This window comes from Topomyia yanbarensis, chromosome 2 (genome assembly GCF_030247195.1).
Source record: "Topomyia yanbarensis strain Yona2022 chromosome 2, ASM3024719v1, whole genome shotgun sequence".
NCBI classification, from domain to species: Eukaryota; Metazoa; Arthropoda; class Insecta; order Diptera; family Culicidae; genus Topomyia; species Topomyia yanbarensis.
The window spans coordinates 223175753-223203114 of NC_080671.1; the positions used below are offsets into that span (position 1 = coordinate 223175753).

The 27362-nt window shown below is 39.3% G+C and overlaps 1 protein-coding gene across 1 annotated transcript in view; it reads left to right on the plus strand.

Annotated features, from left to right (window-relative positions):
• Nucleotides 1-27362, plus strand: part of LOC131678308 (neuroligin-1-like) — a 1556576-nt gene that overhangs the window by 1009084 nt on the left and 520130 nt on the right. The window lies entirely within an intron of this gene.

Consider the following 27362-nt stretch of genomic DNA (forward strand, 5'->3'; position numbering starts at 1 on the left):
TAAAACTTCTTTACAAATGCCTTAAAACCTTTGAAAAAGGAAACACGCAAAAAACCCAAGAAAACATCTACAGCAGCTGACCATCGTATTGCAATTTTAGCAAAATCTGATCCATTCGCGTCATCCAAGACCAATTCAGTACAAATTGGAAAAGTGGTAGGTCCGAGAACAGTTCGCTGTAAGCCGTAAAATTTCAATCTTCCAGAAAGAATTGCTAAGAAGGTTCCACTATTTCGAAACCAAAGCCTTTGAAGAAAAATGCACTTAGCTTTTCAACAGCGTTAATGGGCCTGGTTCAGAAGGAATCAACAAATGGCGACATATCCTTCGGGGGACGAATCAAAGGTAAACCTGTTTTCCTCCGACGCACAACGAAACGTTAAACGTCCAAAGTGCAAACAGTTTCATCTGCGACACACGCAAAATATGGTAAAGCACGTAGGCGAGAACAATGAGGTTTGGGGCTTGCTTTTCGTGGAATGGTGCAGGTCCTATTCTTTGCAACACCACTATAATGGCAAGATTCGAATGCAAGGCTATAGGATGGACATCCTAAAGGATGTCATGCAGTCCTATGCCAAAGATAACGTGCCTTTACATGACAGTTTCAGCAGGATATTGACCAAAAACACACATCGAAGTATGTAAAGGAATGATTTCGGGATAATAAAGTGACTATAATTTTGGACCATGTCAATCTCCTGTCATCAATCCGTAGAAAATTTACGGAATGTACTTAAAAAGAAGTTATTCGATCGAAATTTCACAAATAAGGATCGTTTGTGGGAAGCAGCTTAAAAGGAATGCTACCCTATACCAACGGAAATTTATCAGCGTTTGAATGACTCAATGACAAGACATATGGATGAAATTTGGTTGAATGAGGGAGCTTACACAGGTTACTAATTGTTAAAAATGTTGAAGTCTTAAAATCATTGGATTTGAAAAATTTTAATGCAATAGATTACAATTCACCTATTTCATTGACCAGGTACTTTTTTGGATTTCATGGAGAAGAAAGAATTACGACAAAGCATAACATTTAATTTACAAATAAAAGTGTTCTTTTTCAGATTAACGACTGTGCCTAGCTATAAAATATTTGAAAATAAAAATATTTTTAGAGAAAACTCAAAATTTCATGTATTTTTATCTCACACCTATTTTATTGACCAGCATATATATATATATATATATATATATATATATATATATATATATATATATATATATATATATATATATATATATATATATATATATATATATATATATATATATATATATATATATATATATATATATATATATATATATATATATATATATATATATATATATATATATATATATATATATATATATATATATATATATATATATATATATATATATATATATATATATATATATATTTATATACATATATATATATACATATATATATATATATATATATATATATATATATATATATATATATATATATATATATATATATATATATATATATATATATATATATATATATATATATATATATATATATATATATTATATATATATATATATATATATATATATATATATATATATATATATATATATATATATATATATATATATATATATATATATATATATATATATATATATATATATATATATATATATATATATATATATATATATATATAGTTCAGCATACCTACCGCATAACGAGTCACTTCCTTCTGATGATTTCAAAAGCGAAATGGGCTTCCGCTCATTATCGGCAGTGGTGCGAATGCTCATCACATCATTTGGGGCAGCTCAGGCATCAATCCCCCGAGGAAACCGACCAACTTTTGTGAGGTCTGGGAGGGAGGAGGTGTTAGACATAACACTTTGCTCTGATAGAATTTTGCATGAGCTGGGAAATTGGCAGGTTCCAAATGAAACTGAACCGTCTCTATCCGATCACAAATATATATTTTTCGATCATTTTGATGTAACCTTCAATGTGGTAACATATAATCCTAAATCTACAAACTGAGACCTCTTTTTGGAAAACTTGGCGACTAAATTTCATGGATATTTTCCAATAATTAAAGGGCGAACACGAAATTATTGCGACACATTCAACAGGGCATAACTTTTTACCATTGGGTGAAAATCAACCAAATTTTGCACACTTTCTCATTGATGTGTATTGTTTACATGCTGTCAAACTCGAAGTCGTATTTTTCGATTCAACGAAATTGGAGGTGAACCAACGCGAGTCGAGAAAAAAAATTTTCCCGACACCTGGAATTTCCTGACCTGTCGCACCGGCAGTTTGGAAAAATGTTGAACATTCACCATTCAACCGTCCCCAGAGTGTTGAAGCGGTTCCAGGATCGGTTGACGTTGGACCACGGCAAAGGAGCTGGAAGAAAACCGGGAACGGAGAACAAAAAGACGGAGGGAAAGGTGAAGCGGATAATTAAAGCAAATCCCAACGTCTCAAGCCGTGATTTGGCTAAAAAGATCGACATGTCGCAGAGCTACGTCCAGAATGCAAAGAAGAGAGCTGGACTACATACATACAAAGTACAGAACTTCCCAAACCGCGATGAGCGGCAAGAATCGACGGCTAAAACTCGGGCACGGAAGCTCTACGAGAAGATGCTGACAAAATATGGCTGCTGTGTGATGGACGACGAAACGTATATAAAAGCCGATTTTAAGCAAATTCCGGGGGTGGAGTTTTTCACCGGCAAGAGCAAGTTCTATGTGGACGACAAATTTAAGAAGAAGAAAATGTCGAAATTCGCCTCCAAATATCTCATTTGGCAAGCCATCTGCTCTTACAGACTGAGGAGTGAGCCTTTCGTGACAAAGGGCACAGTAAATGGCGAGATCTACAAATCTGAGTGCCTCGAGTAGCGCCTTTTGCCGTTCTTGCAGCAGCACGACGAAGCTCCGCTATTTTGGCTTTTGGCATCATGCAACTATTCTAAAAGTGTCCTGGAGTGGTATGAGGCCAATTCTGTTTATTTTGTTCCAAAGGACATGAATCCGCCAAACTGTCCGGAGCTGCGCCCGGTGGAGTAGTAATGGGCAATGATGAAGCGGGAACTTCGGAAGAGCAAGAAGACAGTCAAAGACGAGAAGGACATGTTAAGAAAATGGAAAAAACTGAGAAACTGGTACCGGATGACTCTGTAAAGACTTTGATGGAGGGCATCAAGCGAAAATGCGTTCAATTTTACACTCAAGGATCCATCGATTAACTTTTCTTTTGATTTTTGAAGTAAATATATGTATAAAACTACCCTAAAATTTGGGTTTGATTTTAAACATTATAAGAAAATTGGCATGACATTTTCGGTGTCGCAATAATTTCGTGTTCGCCCTTTAGTCAACTAGACGACTTAGATGACGTCGTGGATACGACAAACTCATTCATATTAGCATCCTATGAAGAAGCTTGTCCACTTCGTACTGTTACATCGACTAGGGGAACCCCTTGGTGAAGGGCTGAGCTTGAAAGAATGAAGAAAGTTATGAGAAGAGCTTGGAACCGGCGTCAGCGTGTTGACTCCAGGGTTTTCAAGTCAGCTCGTAGTGCATATAAGAAATGTCTTAGATCTCAGGGCGGCGTTCTGTCACCTTTGTTATGGAACTTGGTAGCCGACGGCTTGTTGAAGAAACTCAATGAGCTTGGATTTCCAACCTACGGGTTTGCTGACGATTACCAAATACTAATTACTGGATTTTGCATCGGAACAATCTTTGACTTAATGCAACAGGCATTAAGAGCTGTCGAACAGTGGTGTCGACAAGTTAAATTATCAGTTAACCCAGTTCGTCCCTTGCAGTTCTTTGATTCTGAGTTACTGTGTGCAGATCAAGTCAAATATGTTGGAGTTATATTGGATTCCAAACTGAATTGGTCTGCTCACATTGAGTTCATACTCAAGAAAGCGTGCATGGCCTTCGGGCAGTGCAGATGAACTTTTGGAAAGACCAGGGGTCTCAAACCTAAATACATGTCATACGGATGCCTTGTGTGGTGTTCTTTTTCTGTTTATTTTGTTCCAAAGGACATGAATCCGCCAAACTGTCCGGAGCTGCGCCCGGTGGAGTAGTACTGGGCAATGATGAAGCGGGAACTTCGGAGGAGCAAGAAGACAGTCAAAGACGAGAAGGACATGTTAAGAAAATGGAAAAAACTGAGAAACTGGTACCGGATGACTCTGTAAAGACTTTGATGGAGGGCATCAAGCGAAAATGCGTTCAATTTTACACTCAAGGATCCATCGATTAACTTTTCTTTTGATTTTTGAAGTAAATATATGTATAAAACTACCCTAAAATTTGGGTTTGATTTTAAACATTATAAGAAAATTGGCAATAATTTCGTGTTCGCTCTTTAGTCAACTAGACGACTTAGATGACGTCGTGGATACGACAAACTCATTCATATTAGCATCCTATGAAGAAGCTTGTCCACTTCGTACTGTTACATCGACTAGGGGAACCCCTTGGTGGAGGGCTAAGCTTGAAAGAATGAAGAAAGTTATGAGAAGAGCTTGGAACCGGCGTCAGCGTGTTGACTCCAGGGCTTTCAAGTCAGCTCGTAGTGCATATAAGAAATGTCTTAGATCTGCAGAACGGGCTGTCTGGCAAAACCTATGCACTAATGTCTCTAGTCTGAACGAGGCTAGCAGGTTAAATAAAATTCTCTCCAAATCGAATGATTTTCAGATGAACTTCTTAAAAACCAGAGATGGTGTTTATGTGACGGACGAAAAAGATGTTCTTAATTGTCTCTTCGACACACACTTTCCAGGTTGGATCGATCCGGAGCTGAACAATATTCACAGATCTCATTCGGGCTCGTGGGCGTCATTGGTTTCCACTGAATCGGTCAAGTGGGTAGTTGACAGCTTTGCTTCATACAAATCACCCGGAAAAGATGGAATACTTCCCGTACTACTGCAAAAGGGATTTTATATTCTTAAACATGTCTTGAAAACGATTATACTTTCCATTATTGCTACCGGGTATATCCTGAAAGCATGGCGAGAAATAACTGTTAGATTTATTCCCAATGGGGGGGGGGGCGTTCAAGCTATGAAAAACCAAAGAGTTCTAGGCCTATCAGCTTTAGTTCTTTTCTTCTGAAAGCTTTGGAACGGATAATCGATCATCACATCAGGAACGTTAGTTTAGTTGAATATCCACTGCACAAAATGCAACATGCATATCAGTGCGGGAAGTCCACGATCACTCTGCTTCACGATGTTGTTTACAACATTGAGAAGGCCTTCTCGCTCAAGCAATCTAGCTTGGGTGTATTCCTAGGTATTGAGGGTGCTTTTGACAATGTATCCTTCCAGTCTGTTCTGGAAGCGACGCGCTGTCATGGGATACCTGCATGTATCTTAGGTCGGATAGACGCAATGCTTAATAACCGCATACTTTGCTCATCACTGCGACAGGCTGAGATACGGAAATTGAGAATTTGCGGTTGTCCTCAGGGCGGCGTTCTGTCACCTTTGTTATGGAACTTGGTAGCCGACGGCTTGTTGAAGAAACTCAATGAGCTTGGATTTCCAACCTACGGGTTTGCTGACGATTACCAAATACTAATTACTGGATTTTGCATCGGAACAATCTTTGACTTAATGCAACAGGCATTAAGAGCTGTCGAACAGTGGTGTCGACAAGTTAAATTATCAGTTAACCCAGTTCGTCCCTTGCAGTTCTTTGATTCTGAGTTACTGTGTGCAGATCAAGTCAATTATGTTGGAGTTATATTGGATTCCAAACTGAATTGGTCTGCTCACATTGAGTTCATACTCATGAAAGCGTGCATGGCCTTCGGGCAGTGCAGACGAACTTTTGGAAAGACCAGGGGTCTCAAACCTAAATACATGCCTTGTGTGGTGGCAAAGGTGGTCCCGAGCAAAGGCTGATAACATAATGATTTCAAATTGATATCATGTTTTGTTATCATTGTTATTACTTTGATATTATGTTATCATCTTTTACATGATCAACGCGTTGCAGCTGAGTTCCAGCGATGTTGTAGTTGAAAGTAAACATGTTCCTCGTTCGATGAAAGCTGATAACAAAGCATTTAGCAACACTAAGAACCATCATGTTTCTTTTACACCAACTATAAAAGGTATCAACGAGATACTGTAGCTCACGGCAATCGGCTTCTTTCCTTATAATTAGAAATATTTTCAAGTCATCGGTGAAGAATAGTTTCCCTCCACGCATTAAGACAAAAGCCACATCATTCACGAACAGTGAAAACAGCTTTAAGATCTGTGTAGATAGTGTCCACCTGCAGTTGTTTGGACATTTGTTCCGTACAAAAGGATGTGAAGGAGACCAAGTTCGTCTCCACCAATCGACCGGGAAAGAATCCGTGCTGACAAGTGCTTATGTAATGTTTACTAGCAGAGAACAGCACCTCGTTGACAAGTGATTCGAAAATTTTTGACTCGACTCTCAGCGAAGTGATTCCCCGGTAATTCTCGATATTGCCTTTGTCACCTTTCTTGTGTACCGGAAACATGACTGAACACTTCCAATCATCGGGGAATTTTTGCTGCTGAAATGACACATTGAAAAGGTGCGTCAGTGGAATCGCTAAAATATCCGAACATTTTTTCAGAACAGCTGAAGGCATTGCACTTAGTCCTGGAGCATACGACGATTTCGTTTTTTGTATTGCAGAGAGAACCGATTGTTCTGAAATGGTGAATACATCCATATCCATCGCACCAACGGGAACATCACGGGACGCGTTTTCGAGCTCGATGGCAGTTGGCGCATCAGTAGTGAAGACACTCGAGAAGTAACTGGCAAATAGGGAACACTTTGTCGCCGTCGTAGTCGCTTCTTTGCCATTGTAAACCATCCTAGACGAAAGACCCGTTTCCTTCCTCTTCGTATTAACAAAAGTTCAGAAGCCCTTCGGATTTCGTCGTAAGTTTTGTTGGATGCGGTTCACATATCCTTTGTACAGCAATTTATTATAACAGCGGTACTCATTACTGGTACAGCGCCCATAGTTTTCGGCCAGCATCAACCCTGGCAAATTTCTCCAAGTGGTGCACGAGGGAACTTAATTTCCTGGGTTACATAACCAACTACAGCCTTAAGCTAAGCTGATATTTTGATGCACTCGCGCTTTCCAAGCCATATGCTTACGGAAACGAATAAACACTTTGTTTAATTAAACACAGTTTGTTGCTGCTAGCAGCAGACGGCGACACTGTTGTAGAAAGTATGAGTCATAATGAACTACTGATTCATCCACCGGGGTCTTTACTCTCGCGAGCGTAGAAAGAATGTGTTGTTTAGGTCTGAGACTCTCTCAGAGTAAAGTCTACACAGACGATATGATAAAAGTCTTTTGGGTCAAATTGTAAGGGGTCAGTCAGTCGTGTGAAGTCGTTAAGGCGATAATTGGTGCTCGTTCGCGGAACAGGCGCGCGTGCGAAAAAAGGAGTCGTTAGTTATTAGTGACCCGCGCTCGTAGTCTGTAGTTGACAACCGCCCGACTCGGGTCCGGCGGTCCAGAAAGTAAAATTAATAATAATAAAGTGTTTCATGTGGTGACAGCGCAAAGAGGCAAGGCAGCCTAGGACGCGAACATTTCTGGCTGGTGCCTAACAGTGAGTTATTCGGATTGGACGTAGGTAAAAGTGTGATTCACTCCGGGATTCTAATTTGGCCAAATCCAGCCGTTGAGCTTACGGAGCTTTGCGTTTATCTGTAGTTATATCGGTTTCAGCTATTAAAGATAGTAAACCAGCTGGTGCGTACGAGGTGATTCTCCGTTGGATATTTATCTGTGAATCTTGTGTTGATTTGAATTGTATCTTTACTAGTTCGCTAGTTAACAGATTATGGAGTTGCGAGTGATGCGAATTTAACATAACCAACGAAGATAAAGTAGTGAACCAGTTCATAGGAGATTTAGAAGTTACTTGTGATCTGAAGTTGAAATCGAAAAGTTCTCTCCCCATGCAAATACTGTTGAATGAATGAGTGCAAAATACAGAAATGAATTGAATTTATACGGTTGGATAAAAGGCGTTGAAGAAGTGCAGCTTGCAGACCAGTCATAAGCGTGTTGACCTCATCTGGCGTGCAGTATCTTTTGGAATTTTAAGTCTTAAGTACTCCACGGAAAGGAGGAAGCAACAGAATTGCACCTCATCAGGAGTACGATTCGTACAATTAGAAACGGCACAAGGTAAGTGAACCATTTACTTTACTTACACGGGGGACAAACAAACAACGAATGTCAATCAAACGTCATTTTCTTTAAGTTTTAAGCAGGTATATGCTACGCCGCGACAGTAGCATGTATCATGACACAGCACAACCCGCCCCTCCGGGTGTGTGATACAGAGAGGCAAAGATGGGAATCTTTTGACGATTGTATTTGGAGCATGGAGAATCTTTCAATAAAAAAGTTTTCTTAACAACAACTTTTGACATATTTTTATAATTCATACTATTTTCAGTCAAAAATACAATTTTCTTTTTGAATATGATTCTAAACGCCTTTTTAAATCGAAATGCTCATAACAAAAATTTTCTGAAATGTAGTATTTCTCGAGATATTTTAACTTTTGTTTTAACAACACAATTATTTTGTTTTATTACGACCTTTTCACAAGTTATTCGCGTTTCTCCATCAACAATAATAGGTTTTTCAAAAGGCTCATAAACTTTCCTACAACTTTTCCTTTGACATCAAGGCGATATTGTAAACCATTTGAAAGCTACATGAAAGTAACCAAAATATTATTTAACCATAGGGTCTGATGATTAAACTATATAGTTGAATTATATTTTGGTTGCATTCATGTAACTTTCAAAAGATTTACAATATCGCCTTAATGTCAAAGAAAAAGTTGCAGGAAAGTTTATGGGCCTTTTTAAAAACCTATTATTGTTGTTGGAGAAACGCGAATAACTTATGAAAAGGTCGCAATAAAACAAAATAATTGTGTTGTTAAAACAAAAGTTAAAATATCTCGAGAACTACTACATTTCATAAAATTGTTGTTATGAGCATTTCGATTTAAAATGGCGTATAGAACCATATTCAAAAAGAAAATTGTATTTTTGACTGCAAATAGTATAAATTATAAAAATATGTCAAAAGTTGTTGTTAGGAAAACTTTTTTATTGAAAGCTTCTCCATGATCCAAATACACTGAAAAAGTTGCATTTACGTTTTTAAAACGATAAACATTAGATTTTTGAGATTTTATGATTGGGTAACGCGAATAACTTTTAAAAAGAGCATAATTACACGAATTAATTGTTTTTGATGGAGCAAAATTCCAAATATCTCGAAAACTATCACATTTTGGAAGATTTTTGTTAAATGCATTTTGATTTTAAATTATGCTTATAATTATATTCTGTAATAAAATTACAGTTTTGTAAGTCAATTAGTAGGAAATGTAAAAACATGTTTGAAGTTAATGTTAGAAAAAAAATTTTACAGCTTTTTCTCCATCATGTAATCACCTTCAAAATGTTTCCTTTCTCTTTAGGTTTTTGCTGACAAAATATAAAAAAATTTAAAAAATGGGTTTTTTCTCAATTTAATTTTTTAACAGAAATGCATTTTGATTTTAAATTATGCTTATAATTATATTCTGTAATAAAATTACAGTTTTGTATGTCAATTAGTAGGAAATGTAAAAACATGTTTGAAGTTAATGTTAGAAAAACTTTTTTACAGCTTTTTCTCCATCATGCAATCACCTTCAAAATGTGTCCTTTCTCTTTAGGTTTTTGCTGACAAAATATAAAAATTTTTAAAAAATGGGTTTTTTCTCAATTTAATTTTTTAACAGAAATTTTTATTTTGTTGAAAAATGACACATTTTTTTAAGTATATATTTTTTCGGACAGAAGTATTCATTCCCTGTAACTAGTTCTCAGATAGTTTTGCTGTATAAAATACGGTAATCGAATCAGTCTAGTCCTTGATCTCGCACAGACCAGAAGCTAAATACACACCGCTCGTTCACAGCAAAGCAAACGAACGAATTTTTACCCGCGTCGCTTCGTTTCTTCTTTACACCAGTAAAAAAACCTCGTTGCCCCACGGTGAGCGAACAAAAAATCAAAGTGCGCCCACTAAGGGAAAAAAATCATGCTAATTGACTGTCGTGATTGACTTTACGCAAACTCGACGAAGACCTACAGTGCATGAGGTGAAACAGTTAATAAAAGTGAACATGAATCTTGATCTTGCGGCAGTTACACTCCTCCATCTGCATCATACAAAAAACGTGATACTAATAACGGTCCAGACGCTATCCGATGCAGAATTCTTTAGTGTGATGAATAATATGCAACACGAAATCGAATACGACAACATTAAAACCAAGATCCCCGTCTATATTGACCGAGATTTTACTGAAGTTTTATTACATGATTTGGCACCGCGGACCAGCTCCGAGTACATTAAAAAATACATGTCCCAATACGGAGAAGTGGAATCCGTTAAGAATGACACCTGGAGAAACTTTTTCCCCGGCATTCTCAACGGGGTTCGTATCGTCAGAATGCAGCTGCACAAACCTATACCATCTTACTTGACCTTCGAATGCAAATCTTCTCAAGGGATTACATACATTCAAAAAACCCTTTGCACATACCCTGGGCAGACGCCCACGTGCCAGTTCTGCAACCAAACGGCACACTACGGTAAACCATGCGCTAAAACTGCTGCGGAAAATGGATCTACTACAACACGCACTGATAAACAGCCTTCCACCGCTAAACCACAGACAACCGGCCAAAAGATAATCCCCGATAGCCCAAAGCAAACATCCAGTATACCGGCCGCAGGAATGACCAAAAAAGAAGACGGATACACCAAGGTCACTAGTAAACACAAGAAGCATGAAATATCAGCCAACAGTGAGCAATCAACCAACTCTAGCGATAGCGATATGGACGTACACGAGAGCGATGGAGAGGACACACAGATTAACCAACAAGCAGCAAACAGTAAATGGAATAATGGCAATAACGCTTCGCCCCCGAGAAAGATAACGAGAAACAGCAAGCAGTGCGCCCAGGACAGACGATCGCAATAATTTTTGCATTTTTCTTATACTTTTGAAATGTAATTACCTGAAATGTTTATTATTTCTAAAAAAAAAGGCGAATGACCCTTGTGGTTAAAACCATTATAAATAAATAATAATAATAATAACGGTAATCGAACAAAAAAAATTCATATGCGTGGGAGCGTTTACGCCCTTTTGAAAAGTTGCTCTTGAGTCAAAATAATCTTATTACCTGTGGAAAATGTTTAGTCTTCCATGCCGGTGAAATGTGTAAAGTTTCATCGGAATCTAAGATGGTCGGTCACGATTTTAAAGATTTTCGGACGGATCTTCGTGGAATTCCTAACACTGTATTGGAATATATGCGCTACTATATAGAAGTACTGGTATTTCGACTTTAAATGCGAAAATCATCCATTTCATTTTCATAAACATTGAAAATATGAAAATTTAAAGAAAAAAATATTCAACTTCATTTCTTATTACATTTTATTCCACTTTTTTTCAATAAACGGAAGGGTTGCTAAAATAAAAGTTTTCCTATTACTGCAGTAGAACGTTTTTGAATGTATAATGTTTGCCTTAAAATGAACGGAATTTTATTAATAGAAAATGCAAAAGTTGATTTTTTTCATAAACATTACATTCTGAGGAGTCCCTTAAAGTTAAATTTCGTGTGAATAAGAATAACATTTTATAGTATACGGTTACACAAATGAACAATTTTTCAACACTTTTTTTTAAATATAAAAATTTTACCGCATTTACCGCGCGGTGCGGTAAATAAAGTGCGGATGCGGTAAGCGGTGCAGTATTATTATTTTTTTGCGGTTGCGGTGCGGACAATCCATTTACCGCCCACATCCGCACCGCGACGAACCCTACTGCTAAGTACAGTTCTCATTCCAAAGTTGCATTGCAGCTGTTTTTTTAACACTTTCGAGCGGTTCTTACCAGTCTCCTACCAAGGGAATAAAAAGCACGGCATGCTATAGGTTGCAATAAAAAGAAACAAAAAAATTAAAAACAAACAGAATTGCCCCGCCCATGAACAAAATTTTTGGTCAGCATTTTTTTTCTTCGCTCCGCTACGCAGCACAGCTGTTTGAATAAACAGCGGCAGAACTAACTACATAGCGCAAAACAGTTGGAATAACGAATTAAAGGTCAGGTTCGAGCAAATGCAAGCGTCAAAAATTGAAGGTCAGGTTTCAATAGCTTGACCGCGAAAATAATAACTTAAAATCGTGCAGGCTAGTAGACTACGATGTTTACCTATGGATAAAAACACTGTTAAGTGCTGTCTTGACCACGGTCAAGACTATATTATGTCACACGTTGCTTTGCGCAAAGTGACTAATTAATTACTTTATGAATCACGTGCAGCTATGATGTAGTTTATTTAGCCAGCCTTGACCATGGTCAAGCTTACGTTAGAACATCAGGGTGGCTTAATTATGATTACCAAAATATTTATTATACGGTTTTGTTAGAAAACACTGCAGGGGAAATATAAAATATAATTGAATGGAACCAACTATAAGGCGCGGGGAAACAAGTCGCGCGTTCACTTTTAATACGTGTTGGAAGTCAATGAAGTTTTTATTGAAGAAAAAACTACAATAATTTATTTACATGCATCGAAAAAGAAATATAGCGGATGTGCGAAAAGCGAGTAAAATTAATAATAATAAAAATACACTATTATAGAAAAAAAATGAATAAATATATAATATGGAAAAATCTATTGAAAATCGCATGGCAGCAGCGGGTGCTGTGGATCGATGAAGCATGCTATGAATAATGTAATAAATATAATAATAAAAGGATTTAATACAGTTAATATAAGATGGATTACGAGTTTCCGAAAACGGAAGCAATTCAATGCATTCCAGAATTTGATGGATCTACCGATGAACTAGATGCATTCATCTATCATATGGAACACTTTGAGAAGCAAATACCCCAGGGAGTGTCACGAGATGAGTTGATCTACGTGGTACTCTTAAAATTTAGAAAGAATGCAGCAGCCCAAATATTGAAAATTAAAGCCGATACTTGACCAGAATTAAAACAAATTTTAATAAAGAAGTTTAGTAAACGAGAATGGATAGAAGAGGTAATTTCAAAAATTGAGACCCTTCGACAAAGTCCGAACGAATCGTTTAAAGAATATAAAATACGGGCTGAAATAATAAAAGACCAAATTTACGTTTATAATGGAGGGACTGGCATCGGGGATATGCCAATGATTATTAGCCTTAGATTAGATTTTATCGCGGGTCTGCGAAAGGAAGAGTTAAAATTATTTGCGCGTGGACACAGAGGGATGCCACTAGTGCAATTACTTGACTACTTAGAGAAAGTAGATATTGAAAACCAGTGTCTGAAAGAGATAGAAATCAGGCTGGAATTGTTAGAATTATCGCGTACACGTACTGTTACGCGACAACGTTGGACACCGAAGAGATATATCGGAAATCCAATTGAATATATAGATGAAGGTAGAGATTATGAGCTACCTGAAAGAAATTATCGGCCAGAAATAGGCGAAAGTAATTTCAAATATTCACCGCAGAATTATGCGGAAACTTACTGGTCAGATTTTGATCAAAATATAAAAACTAAAAATTTTAAACAGAATCAGAAGCCCCGAAGGCAAGATTATGATTCTAATATAGGTCACTACTAAGACCAAAATAGCCAATTGGGCGTAAATTGCTTCACGAATGAAAGAAGCATAAATAAAAATTTACAAAATTACTATGCAACCAGACAGGGTGCAAATACTAAGAGGCAGTTGCCCGCTGAAAAATACAATGGCCACGAAAGGCCCAAAACAATGCCAGATAACGGCAATATTACATTGGGAGGAGATACTTCGCAATATGAAAAGTTGAACATAGAATGTACTGGAAATAATCAGTTGCTAGTAAATATCGCCTCAAGTGCAAGGCCAGATCGTCGCTGTTGTGCTATCTTATGACAAACGCCATTTTGGGGTAAACTGAGTTAGATATGCCACATTACTTGTCTAAAAAATCTCTACAAAGTGGCGTTTTCAGAATTTTGACATGCTGCTTGGTTACTGATATATAGCGAGAAACGTGCAGAGAAATTTTTAATATTTTGCTTCAAATGACTGTGCCTGGGTATTGGCTCAAGTTATATTGATGTATAAGATGTTTTTATGTGTAAAAATATCTGAGGGAACACAATGGCTTATTCATTTTGGAAAGAAAAATACACGAATTGTGAGTAAAATGCAGTTTAAGTTTTCAACTGGAAATATATCATATTTGGCAACACTGTAACAAAAAATAACTATTTTTCTAGATTTCCTGACTCATTTCCTTCAAAATGCATCTAACCGACTGTTTATGAAGCCAAAGATATGAATAAAAGTTAAAAATTGATGATTTTTTCTATGCAAAATTTTCCATGCACGACTATGACACGCCATACAAATTTTGCCATCCATACACACCTATGACACGTGTGAGTGCGACACGACCACGGTGACATTAAAAATGTAGCTTTTTTCAAGAGCGTGCAAATGAATTTTATCTATCACACATATCGACTCACGTTCTTGTTCACTCGCCTGTTTTCATATGTTACAATTTGCTATATACCCTCCCCATCAAAACATAATTTATTGAAGGTCTTTTAACGGTAATCTATTAATTAATCAAGTATCTCTCTAGGTGATTGGCATTATTTGGCTGATCCATCTAGTAAAAATAGGCTGGTCTGTCCAGCAAATATATTCAAAAGAAAAGTTCCATATTGAGAGCTGTGATGAGGAAGCCCACGCCGGCCAACGGAAATATACAGATTCTCCATGAAATATGAAATTTCATTTTCCATTTAAATTTTCAATAATGTACTAATGGACTTAAGTAAACAGTTTAAGTATTTCTTGATCGATTAGGGGTGGAAAAAATGAAATTATTTGATAAATTACATTGTTATGCAACGTTCGCACTACCAGTTAAAACGGCTTTTTATCTTGGTGACATTTTTCTTGTTGCTAATTATTAAAACGTGTTACAACACTGTAGTGTAAACATTGTATTATTAAACCAATTCTGCAGCGTTTTATGTTATATAGGTGTTTTATGTGGTAATAGGACTGACATAATTATATCTTCAGTACAGCGGTTTGTTTCATAATTTAAAACAAATTTATTTTAAAATTTAAATTAGTATACCCAACCGTTCTATTTGTTGTATACTTCAAAACGCAATTAGAACTGTGTTTTCAATGCATAGGGTACGACAGATATTCTGACTGGATAAACTGGGAAAACAATTTTAAGTCCAGTAACGCTTAAGACATGGCTTGAATTTGAATCGAAAAAGAACACCCGCTTCAACTGCTGCTGGGACGGTAAGTTCTGTTTTAAAATTTTCAGTTGTGTGCAGTACGAAACAAGTGTTTGAAATTAGAAAACAAAAAGTTCTGCTGGGAATGTGATTGTTTCCGATGCAATTACACTCAGATTTTTCACGCAGGGGATATAGGCCGTGTAAATGAAAACCGCGTAAATTTAAAAAACGCGTTAATGAAAACCGCGTAAATTTCAAAAACCGCGTAAAAAACCTGAGTGTACTCTCCTATATGGTCGTCAATGACTGGGCAGTGCGTAAGCCTCTTGTACCTGAAGGCATAAAATAGACCCCACTTGCGGTCCTTAGCCTCCTGCCCAGTAACTCCTAGCCCTGGCCTCCCCGTGGCGTCGACTGGGATACGAGTAACCTTAGTGAAGATCGGGTAACCAACCCCGGTGGGAACTTTGGTCGTATGCTGACAGGGAAGGGGGGGTTACCCTTCTTCGGAAGGTGTAAACCTGTCCTGGTGTCCAGGTGGGATCTTAAGCAGTCCTGGCACGATGACCCACCGGCGAGACAGGTGGTTGGCATAGGCCCTATAAGCCGCCCCTTAAAAAACCCATATAACGAACAATACAGAAGAGAATACGACCCAGAACAATCGGCAACGACCCAGGCGACGAATAAAGGATCACGATTGGAAACTCGGAACATGGAATTGCAGATCGCTCGGCTTCGCAGGATGTGACAGGATAATCTACGACGAGCTACACCCCCGCAACTTCGATATCGTGGCGCTGCAGGAACTTTGCTGGACGGGACAGAAGGTGTGGAAAATCGGGCATCGAGCGGCTACCTTCTACCAGAGCTGTGGTACAACCAACGAGCTGGGAACCGGCTTCATAGTGCTGGGCAAGATGCGCCAACGTGTGGTCGGGTGGCAGCCGATCAACGCAAGGATGTGCAAGTTGAGGATCAAAGGCCGTTTCTTCAACTACAGCATCATCAACGTGCACTGCCCACACGAAGGGAGACCCGACGACGAGAAAGAAGCGTTCTACATGCAGCTGGAGCAGACGTACGACGGTTGCCCTCTGCGAGACGTGAAAATTGTCATCGGCGACATGAACGCACAGGTAGGAAGGGAGGCAATGTACAGACCGGTGATCGGGCCTAACAGCCTGCATTCCGTATCAAATGACAACGGCCAACGATGTGTGAACTTCGCAGCCTCCCGTGGAATGGTAATCCGAAGCACCTTCTTCCCTCGCAAAGATATCCACAAAGTCACCTGGAGATCACCGGACCAAGTAACAAAAAATCAAATCGACCACGTTCTAATCGACGGTAGATTCTTCTCGGACATCACAAACTTATCGCAGTGCGAATATAGATTCGGACCACCACCTGGTTGCAGTATGCTTGCGCTCAAAACTTTCGACAGTGCATAGCTCTCGTCGAAGCCGAACGCCGCGGCTAAACATCGAGCGGCTACAAGATGGCAGAGTGGCTCAAGAATACGCGCAACAGTTGGAAGTGGCACTACCAACAGAAGAGCAGCTAGGCGCAGTTGCCCTTGAAGATGGCTGGAGAGATATCCGATCCGCCATAGGTAGCACCGCAGCCACTGCACTAGGTACGGTGGGCCCGGACCGAAGAAGCGACTGGTACGACGGCGAATGCGAGCAGTTAGTCGAAGAGAAGAATGCAGCATGGGCGAGAATGCTGCAACACCGTACGAGGGCGAACGAGGCGCGATATAAACAGGCACGGAACAGGCAGAACTCGGTTTTCCGGACCAAAAAGCGCCAGCAGGAAGACCGAGATCGCGAAGCGATGGAGCAGCTGTACCGCGCTAAAGACACACGGAAATTCTACGAGAAGTTGAACCGCTCGCGCAGGGGCCACGTACCACAGGCCGACATGTGCAGAGATACAAACGGGAATCTTCTCACGGACCAGTGTGAGGTGATCCAGAGGTGGCGGCAGCACTACGAAGAACACCTGAACGGCGATGCAGCAGACGACGAGGATGGCACGGTAACGCACCTGGGAGCACGCGCGGAAGACATTACACTACCGGCTCCGGATCTCCAAGAAATCCAGGAGGAGATTAGCCGGCTCAAAAATAATAAAGCCGCTGGGGTTGACCAAATACCAAGCGAGCTACTAAAACACGGTGGCGAGCCACTGGCTAAAGCGCTGCACTGGGTGATTACCAAGATTTGGGAGGAGGAGATTTTACCGGAGGAGTGGATGGAAGGTGTCGTGTGCCCTATCTACAAAAAGGGCGACAAGCTGGATTGCTGTAATTACCGAGCAATCACCCTGCTGAACGCCGCCTACAAGGTACTCCCCAAATACTATGCCGTCGACTATCACCAATTGCAAGAGAGTTCGTGGGGCAGTACCAGGCGGGTTTCATGAGCGAACGATCTACCACGGACCAGGTGTTCGCTCTTCGTCAAGTACTGCAGAAATGCCGCGAGTACAATGTGCCCACACATCATTTGTTCATCGACTTCAAAGCCGCATACGACACTATCGATCGAGATCAGCTATGGCAGATTATGCACGAGTACGGATTCCCGGACAAACTGACGCGATTAGTGAAGGCGACGATGGATCGGGTGATGTGCGTAGTACGTGTCTCAGGGACGCTCTCGAGTCCCTTCGAATCACGCAGAGGGTTACGGCAAGGTGATGGTCTCTCGTGTCTGTTATTCAACATCGCGCTGGAAGGTGTAATAAGAAGAGCAGGGATCGACACGAGTTGTACGATTTTCACAAAGTCCGTTCAGCTACTTGGCTTCGCCGATGACGTTGATATTATTGCACGAAACTTTGAGAAGATGGAGGAAGCCTACATCAGACTGAAAAGAGAAGCCAAGCGCGTCGGACTTGCCATCAACACGTCGAAAACAAAGTACATGATAGGAAGAGGTTCACGAGAAGAGAATGAGAACCGCCCACCTCGAGTTTGCATCGGTGGCGACGAAATCGAGGTGGTTGAAGAGTTCGTGTACTTGGGCTCACTGGTGACCGCCGACAATGATACCAGCAGAGAGATTCGTAGACGCATCGTGGCAGGAAATCGTGCCTACTTTGGCCTCCGCAAGACACTTCGGTCGAACAGAGTTCGCCGTCGTACGAAGTTGACCATCTACAAGACGCTGATTAGACCGTTAGTTCTCTACGGACACGAGATCTGGACCATGCTCGTGGAGGACCAACGCGCACTTGGTGTCTTCGAACGGAAAGTGCTGCGTACCATCTACGGTGGAGTGCAGATGGAAGACGGCACATGGAGACGGCGAATGAACCATGAGTTGCATCAGCTGTTGGGGGAGCCACCCATCTGTCATACCGCGAAAATCGGACGACTACGGTGGGCCGGGCACGTAGCCAGAATGTCGGACAATAGCCCGATGAAAACGGTTCTCAATTGCAATCCGACCGGTACAAGAAGACGTGGCGCGCAGCGAGCACGATGGATCGACCAGGTGGAAGACGATTTGCGGACCCTTCGCAGACTGCGTGGCTGGCGACGCGCGGCCATGGACCGAGTGGAATGGAGGAATCTTTTGTATACGGCACAGGCCACTTCGGCCTTAATCTGTTAATAAATAAAAAAATGCTGAACAGTGCAATAACTACAGAAGCACGTTGTCAGATGCCTTACTGATAAAAAAACATATAACCGAAATATGAAACATGAAAACCAATAGGCTCTTTACCCTACGCAGCTACAAAGCGCCGTAAACATGGATTAACAAGTAACAACGCACACGCATGCATAAAAATAAATATATTTTTTTCAAACGCAACACTCTTAAGCAGGACACACCGTATTGAATTAAATCCAAACCACCCCACCCACCCACTTTGCAAATCATTCTGTGACACCGTGCTGGTACCCGAAAAATCCGCACACGGCCACCGCTGCCGAAAATGCATAGCGTCTACCGCTTATTGTAGTGCCCAAACGCTGCAGCCATGATCTTACCCGTTCGACATAAGAACAAAAACTGATTCAAACGGGTACGCGTCACCTCTATTTATAAACTAACCGTATATGGTTTAGTCACTTAGGTGCGAGTGTGTGCAAATGCCAACTTTACCAAAAATCGATAGCGCTTATTGCATCGCCCGGAGACGATGTTGCTCGTATGGGATAAGAGCAACAACTGATTTAAACGGACATACGTTGCTTCTATTTATGACTTTTCGTGTTTCATTGAGCAACTAAGCTGCCCTCTCTTGACGGCTGTGTCTGAGAAATCTGCCTCACGAATGGTAATTTTCCCGTTTTTCGTGAACTTTTTAATTTTACCAATTTCCAAAAGTCTAATTTTATTGGGGAGATATTAAATTATTACCAATATTTAAGTTAGGTGTTTCTCAATCGGTTGGTGTATGAATGATTAAAATCCATCTAGTAATATCGGAGTTATAAGCGTGCAAACCTAACATAGTTTCGTTACATGGGAGATAGTTTAGATTTTAGAATGACACCTAGCCCCAGATAGTGGAGTAAGACATTTTTAATGTCAAAAAAATTGGAGCCAGACTCATCCATTATCGAGATAAAGTAAATATTACCGGTTTTAATCTGACACAAACAGAAACTATTGGGTCAGTAGAAACCACTTTCATAATTGGGAATTCCAAATATAAAATAAAGTTTTATGTCGTAAAAGATCTATGCGTTCCAGGAATTATTGGAGCAGAATTTTTAAAAGAACACACAGTTTTTATCTCTCAGCATTTGGACTACATTGCCCTCAGTAAATCGAATGAGTTCGACAAAAATTCAAATGGAGATAACATACAAAGTTCTGATAATATTACGTCAAGAAAGGCAAACTATCCGTACAACACGGATGGAATGAAGTCAACTAAATATGTTGAAGAAGTACGTAACAAGACCCCAAGAAGGGATGCGATAAATAAGAAAAATCAAAATAAAATAACAAAAATTAATGAAATATCTTCAAATATGTCGCGAAAACGCGAAATTCTAGCCGAAAAGGTAAGCCAGAGAGAGGAAATTATAAAATATACTGATGCTGGATCTCAGTGCAATATGGAAGAACGAAAATATCAAATTGATACACCTCATAGAAGAAAGTTTATGACTAGCATGATTCCGGATTGCGGATCAGAAAATATGATGGTAGACCACCACTTCAATGATAACGAAATTGATAAGAAAACTTGCTTTAAAAATAATTACAAAAGAAACAACAACGAGTATGCTAGAATAATTAAGGCACATGACAACACACCAGAAAGAATAGAATTACGTATGAAGCGGGACATCACTAATTTACCGCGAATAAAACTAGATAACGGGAACGAGCCGCTAGGAGATGTAAATTTCCTGTTGGACACAGGAGCAGGAGGTAGCATGATCCGAAAGGACATAACTGAAAGTACAGGTGCATCCAAAATTGATAGATCGGAAACGATCAGATATACAGGAGTGGCAAATGTACCCAAAACTAGCTACGGTACGGTAGAGATTACTTTCTGGATAGCAGGAAGAGCCTTTCCTCTAAGAGCCAAATTTGATGTAGTGGAAGACTTAATGCTAGAAGGGATTTTGGGGGCGGACTTCACAAACCAATATGTGGTTATGATAAATAATGCCACTGATACTATAACAATCCAGCAAGACCCAATAAAGTTTAGTCCAAAGTTCGAGCTATACTCGCTGGACAGTTTTTTCCCGAGCGAAGGCCCAGGTAAAAATGAGACTTTCTTCGCGGAAGATGTATTCGCAGAGGAAAGTACATCTGGCACACAACGATATATGATCTACACCAAAGAACATAACGTTGTTGCTACGATTCCACCGATTAAAAACAATAATACCGCGGAAAGGACCCACAACAAAAATGGGTTTAAAAAGACAACCGTGGAATATTCAAACTATAATGAAATTGATCTCGAATTACGCAAGGATTTCGATTTCATGGAAAATGCTAAGTTCAGACCTTTACTCGGACAGGATAGAGTGAAAGGTTTAGCTAGCGAGTTAGACCTTAGCCATTTAACGGAAGACATGTTTCAACCAGTCAGAAACATGGTTGAAAATTATAATGACGTGTTCTTTTTAAACGGCGATAAGCTATCGCATACGAATATCGCTATCCACGAAATAGAAACGTCAACTAATATTCCCATCAACAAGAGACAATACCGATTTCCGAAGTCGACAAAGACCCAAATCGATTAACAAATCGAAGAAATGGAGAAACAAGGCATCATCAAACCCAGTAGAAGTCCCTGGAATGCCCCGGTCCTTTGTGTGCCGAAGAAACCGGACGCTAATGGCAATAAAAAGTATCGAATCGTAGTAGACTTTCGTGCTCTAAGCACGATTACAAAACAATTTGTATACCCGATACCACTAATTGACGAAATACTGGACAATGTGGGAGATAGTTGTTATTTCTCCTCTTTGGATTTGAAATCCGGATTTTATCAGGTGCCAATTCACCCACGGGATGCCGCGAAGACGGCATTCTCAACCCACAGATGTCATTTTGAGTTCACTAGAATGCCAATGGGACTTAAAAATAGCCCAGCAACATTCCAAAAACTAATGAACACAATTTTATATGGTTTAAAGGGTATCAAAGCCTTCGTATATTTGGATGATGTCATTGTGTTCGGTCGAACAGTAAAGGAACATAACGAAAACTTGGAGAGAATTTTGAAAGCTCTGAGGGAACACAACCTCAAATTGGAGTCTGGAAAGTGTCATCTTCTCATGGAGAGATTGCAGTATCTTGGACATGTGATCTCGAAGGACGGAATCCGCCCCAATGGAGACAATGTGGAGGCAATCAAGAACATGAATAGACCAAAAACGGTGAAGGAAGTTAGATCCTTTCTTGGAACCGTAAATTTTTATGGCAAATTCATTCGAGATATTGCCGCAAAGAGGAAACCTCTAAATGATTTACTTAAAAAGGAAGCAAAGTTTGTGTGGAGTCCGGAATGTGAAAACACATTCAACAAATTAAGATCACACTTAACTTCGGACCCAATACTAATAAGACAAAATTACGAAGACACGTTCGTAATTACTACGGATGCAAGCGACTTCGCAATAGGCGCTGTGCTCTCCAACGAAAAGTCAACAGATCGCCCAATTGCATACGCAAGTAGAGGACTGGTCGGTGCCGAGAGGCGCTACCACACGATTGAGAAAGAATTACTCGCTATTGTATGGGCAGTAGAATACTTTAAGCACTATATATTTGGACAACGATTCATAATATATACGGACCATCGTCCACTAATTTCAATATGGCATTTAAAAGAAACTTCTTCAACACTTACGAGATTACGGCTCAAACTACAAGGCCTTGAGTGCGACATCCGATATAAGCAAGGAAGAGAGAATGTGGTTGCGGATTTTCTATCTCGCCTACCACAAAACAATGAAATGGATGACAAAAACAAAGAATCAGCTGTCCCGGTGTTAGTATTGACGCGAGCGCAAAAGCAAAGAAAAGACGCCGAAACATCGAGAAATAATCAAGCCGCCAGTGACGATTTTGACGTCATTGATATGGGTAACAATGAAAGTTCAAGAGATTCGGAAGAAAATAGCAACATAAATGAAAAATATGAGGAATTCGAGGAAGCAATAGCATCCAATGCAATCCCCAACGAAATCCTTAGTTTTACATCGGTGATTGACACCGAAGGAACATATGATGCCAAATTTGTAATTTTGAATAGCAGAACATCGTACGCTGAAATTTCTAAAATTTGCGACTTACCGCATGGACTGAAGGATTATGTGCAGGACAGTATCCTTTCTGTCCCAGAGAAAAAAACTATTTGACATCATAATGCCAGGAAATGCTAATACGCTGTTAGACAGCAAGGACTTTTTTGACATACTCATGCGGGGCTTTGCCAAATTGGTCAGCAAAATACCTAACGCAGATAATATTCAGATTATCTCATTCAAAAGAATTAGACAATATGAGGCCAGCGATGCCAACCTTCCGGTTTAAACTGGATTCTTCCAGTTTTTTTTACAACATCCAGTCAAACAGACAATCGGAAAAATCTTCCAGTTTTTTGAAATTTTAGCCAGTTTTATCCAGTTTTTTTTTAATATTCATTTATTTAGTTTTCTTTCTCACAAATTGTAACTCGATTCACAGAATTTTCAAGCAAGCGATGGGATGATGCAGAGTGCCGCAGAATAAGATTTAAATCCACCGTGACCTGAACTCTTTTTATACTACTTGTGAGTAAAACGGTACAAGAATGTACATTTTGATACGATTTCAAATGAATTTTACTCAAACATAAAGGTGACAGTACATTGTGTCAAATATTTACATGAACATTTGTTGTATTCGCAGCTAGTTGCTATAGTATCGTAAGAAAGGATTAAGCGCATTCTCAAGTTTAGTAAAGGGTCTTAAATTTACGATTTTGTGGATTTTGTGTAGATTGAAAATCTTCAAAACAGTAAAATTCGACTGTAACTATTAGAATTACAGTCAAAGTCAGATGTTCTAATATTTTTTAAAATTTGGACAACAATATCAAAAACTGACTCAAATTTTCAATAAAAGGTTTGGAACATACGTGTTTACTTAAAATTACGTTCATTGAATCGTTGACTTAAACATAACAAGAGTATAGTAGGTTTTTTCGAGCATCCAGTTTTTTTTTTCCAGTTTTTTTCCAGAAAGGTTCCAGTTTTTTTGAAAAAAATGTTGGCAACGCTGTATGAGGCAATCCAAATGCTGCAATTCGCGGCGTGGAAAGCCAGAAAGCAATGTACGCTGTACAATGCGGATTGCGAACGCATTGCAGTAAAAAGAGAGGAAGTAGAAACAATCTTACTGGAATTCCACGATGCCCCTCTAGTAGGACACGTGGGAGCGAAACGCATGCTTCGCAGAATTAAGACTCTATTCCAGTGGAATAACATGCGCAGAGACGTAGAAAATTACGTACGACAATGCGAATCATGCCAGAAAAACAAGATCTACAAGAGGAATAGGATTCCAATGAAAATTACTACAACGGCAACGGAACCGTTTATATATGGATATAGTTGTCCTACCCGAATCAAACTGGGGAAACAAATATGGGTTGGTTATACAGGATGACCTCACCAGATACCTAATCGTAGCACCAATGGAGAATCAAGAAAGCGAAACAGTAGCGCGGACTAATGAAGAAGGTATGCAAAATTCTAAAGATAAAGAAGATAACTACCAGTGCGTACCACCCGCAGGCAAACTTAGTAGAGAGAGCCAACAGGGAATTAAAAATTTACTTAAGACAGTACATAACTGGAGAACACGGCACTTGGGACCAGTTACTCCCATTCTTCACATTCGAGTACAACACTACAACGAACTCATCGACCGGATTTACAACGTACGATTTTTTATTAATAGCCCGCCTCTTATCCCCACACCAAAAAGCTCACAAACGGAGCCCCCTGGTAGTGGACACATCAGTTCTCAGCGTACAAAAAAAAGGTCAGCACAACAAAACAAAGTTACGAATCGCGGAAACGCTGAGAACAAGAAAAACAATACGAGACCGACAAAACACAAAATTTGACAAGAAGCTACGGCGAGTACCCAGTGGAAAAGAATCCTTTTAAGGGTCCCATCGTAGCTTTGGAGGAAGCTCATAATAATTTAAATTTATTTATTACCAATTGCTAGAAAAAATGCATTTATCAATTGTTTTTATTAAAAAAAATGTTAACCAATTATAGCTAAAGGAATAAGCTCGATTGGTGGTGAACGAAGTTTATATTAAAAATTCTCCTATTTTATTTTTTAAAATTAGTTTCAATTTTGCTTGGAAACGAGTGCGACGTGTTATTTGCTTTAAATCAGTAGGAAGCTGGTTGAATAACTTAGATTCGATGAAAGAAATGCGTCTTTGACCAAGGTTCGTGGATACTCTGGAGTATAATAAATGATTGGCTTGTCTAGTGCTGTGAGCTCGAATGCCTGTTGTAAATTCTAGATTATTATGAGCAATAGTATTATGCAAAGCATTGAGGATGTATATTATTGTTTGGTAGTTAGTCAACCCAAGCAAAGGTAAAATGTTATGGGCATTATTATTGTATAACAAAATAGTAGGGTACATAAAAGGTTTTTTATAAATAATTTTAAGACATCTGTTTTGAAGCGTTTGTAGCTTTTTCAGATTCGAGATACTGGCACGGCCCCACACAGATACAAGGTAGTTCAGCAATGAGTGGATGTGCGCATAATAAAATTTTAGAAGTACATGCTGGGGAACAAAAGAGCATACTTTACGCATAGCCCCACATAACGATGCAACTTTTCTCTCTATAGATGTTATATGCTCAATCCAGGAGAGTGTGGGGTCTAAGAGAAGTCCTAAATATTTGAAGCAGTTAGATTCCTGAATTACAGACTGTCCCATTCTTGGGTCTGGATGCACGCCTATAGCTCTTCTAGATGAACGAAACACCATATATTTAGTTTTTGATAGGTTCAAGGAAAGAAGGTTTTCGTTGAAATACGTCGTTAGTGTTTTTAAATCCGATTCAATGTCGCGTACAATATCCAGCCAGTTGTTGTTCGGGTAGAACAACGCTGTGTCATCCGCGAAGAGACGAGGAGTCCCTTTTAACCCGAGTCTACCTAGGTCATTGATATACAATAAAAGATGGGTGGGTAATGTCTGCGACATAACCGGAGAGATGTAGAATACATAAGGAACACGTTCTTCAAATATGTTGATACTCATTAGGATTTTCGGACAAAAACTGATTTGGGCGAGGAATATTTCAAATTATTCTTTACAAAAATGATGGTGGTCCTGAAAAGGACCGGTTTTGTTGGCGTTGTTGGCCTTGGTGAGGGAGATGGCTAACGATGAAATTAATTGTTAGCATGAGGAAGTCGCGTAGTACTGGCCAATGGAAGAACAGATAATAATTGATTCCTGAAAATCAATTTTTCTTTATTCATGTAAATTATACATACTTACAAATCTAACAGAAGATTCCTGATCATATTTCTGTATCATTAGTGCGAACATTGTGTAATTTGGTTAAGTACAATGAAAGTTACAAACTTTCCAAACTCGACCTTCTGTTCCTTCAGAAATATTGAAATGGGGTGTCTATATTAAACCGTTAGTCGTGGTCACAATAAAAAAAGATGGGTGGGTAATGTCTGTCACATAACCGGAGCGTCGTGATTTCAATTCGAGACGTTAATTTAAATCTAATAATATTCAACAGAATCACGTTTGAATGGGAAATTTTCAAATAATTCTCTATGGTAATAATGGTGATTCTGAAAAGAACCTTTGGTATCGGCGTTGGTGTTGATGGTGATGCGCTGGATCGTTGGATATTTTTGGCATGATAGTTACGTGCCTGGCGAACTGTTTTGTAGCCTCGAACAAAACGACAAGACTGGCTTCTTCGGGTACCATTACGGCTGAACTTTATAAGCTTAGCTCGACTTTGAAATCCGGCACAATCTCACGAATCAGACACTGGTAGGGCCATTTTGTTTGCTACTAGCACGGAGCTGCACAAAAAAATCATTTAATGCAGTTAGTTCACGGGGGCTGCCAAAAAGCTTGAATAGAAGCATGCGACTTCAACGTTTCTCTTAAACACATGCAACAACACATTCGTTTTGGTAATACTTATAACAGTAGAAAGGAATGGAAAAGCAGTGCACGAAACGAGCGAGAGGATAATTTAAATTTTTGTTCCGTGTGCAAGCTACTTCTTTCCACCCAACGTATTATGTTGCTTGTTGAAAATTTGCTACACACCTTAAAATGAAAGTTTCAGTTTAACTCTCACTAGAACACAATTGATTGGTCCTGAAAAGAACCGTTGCTTTTATTGTAATTTACGCCCACTCC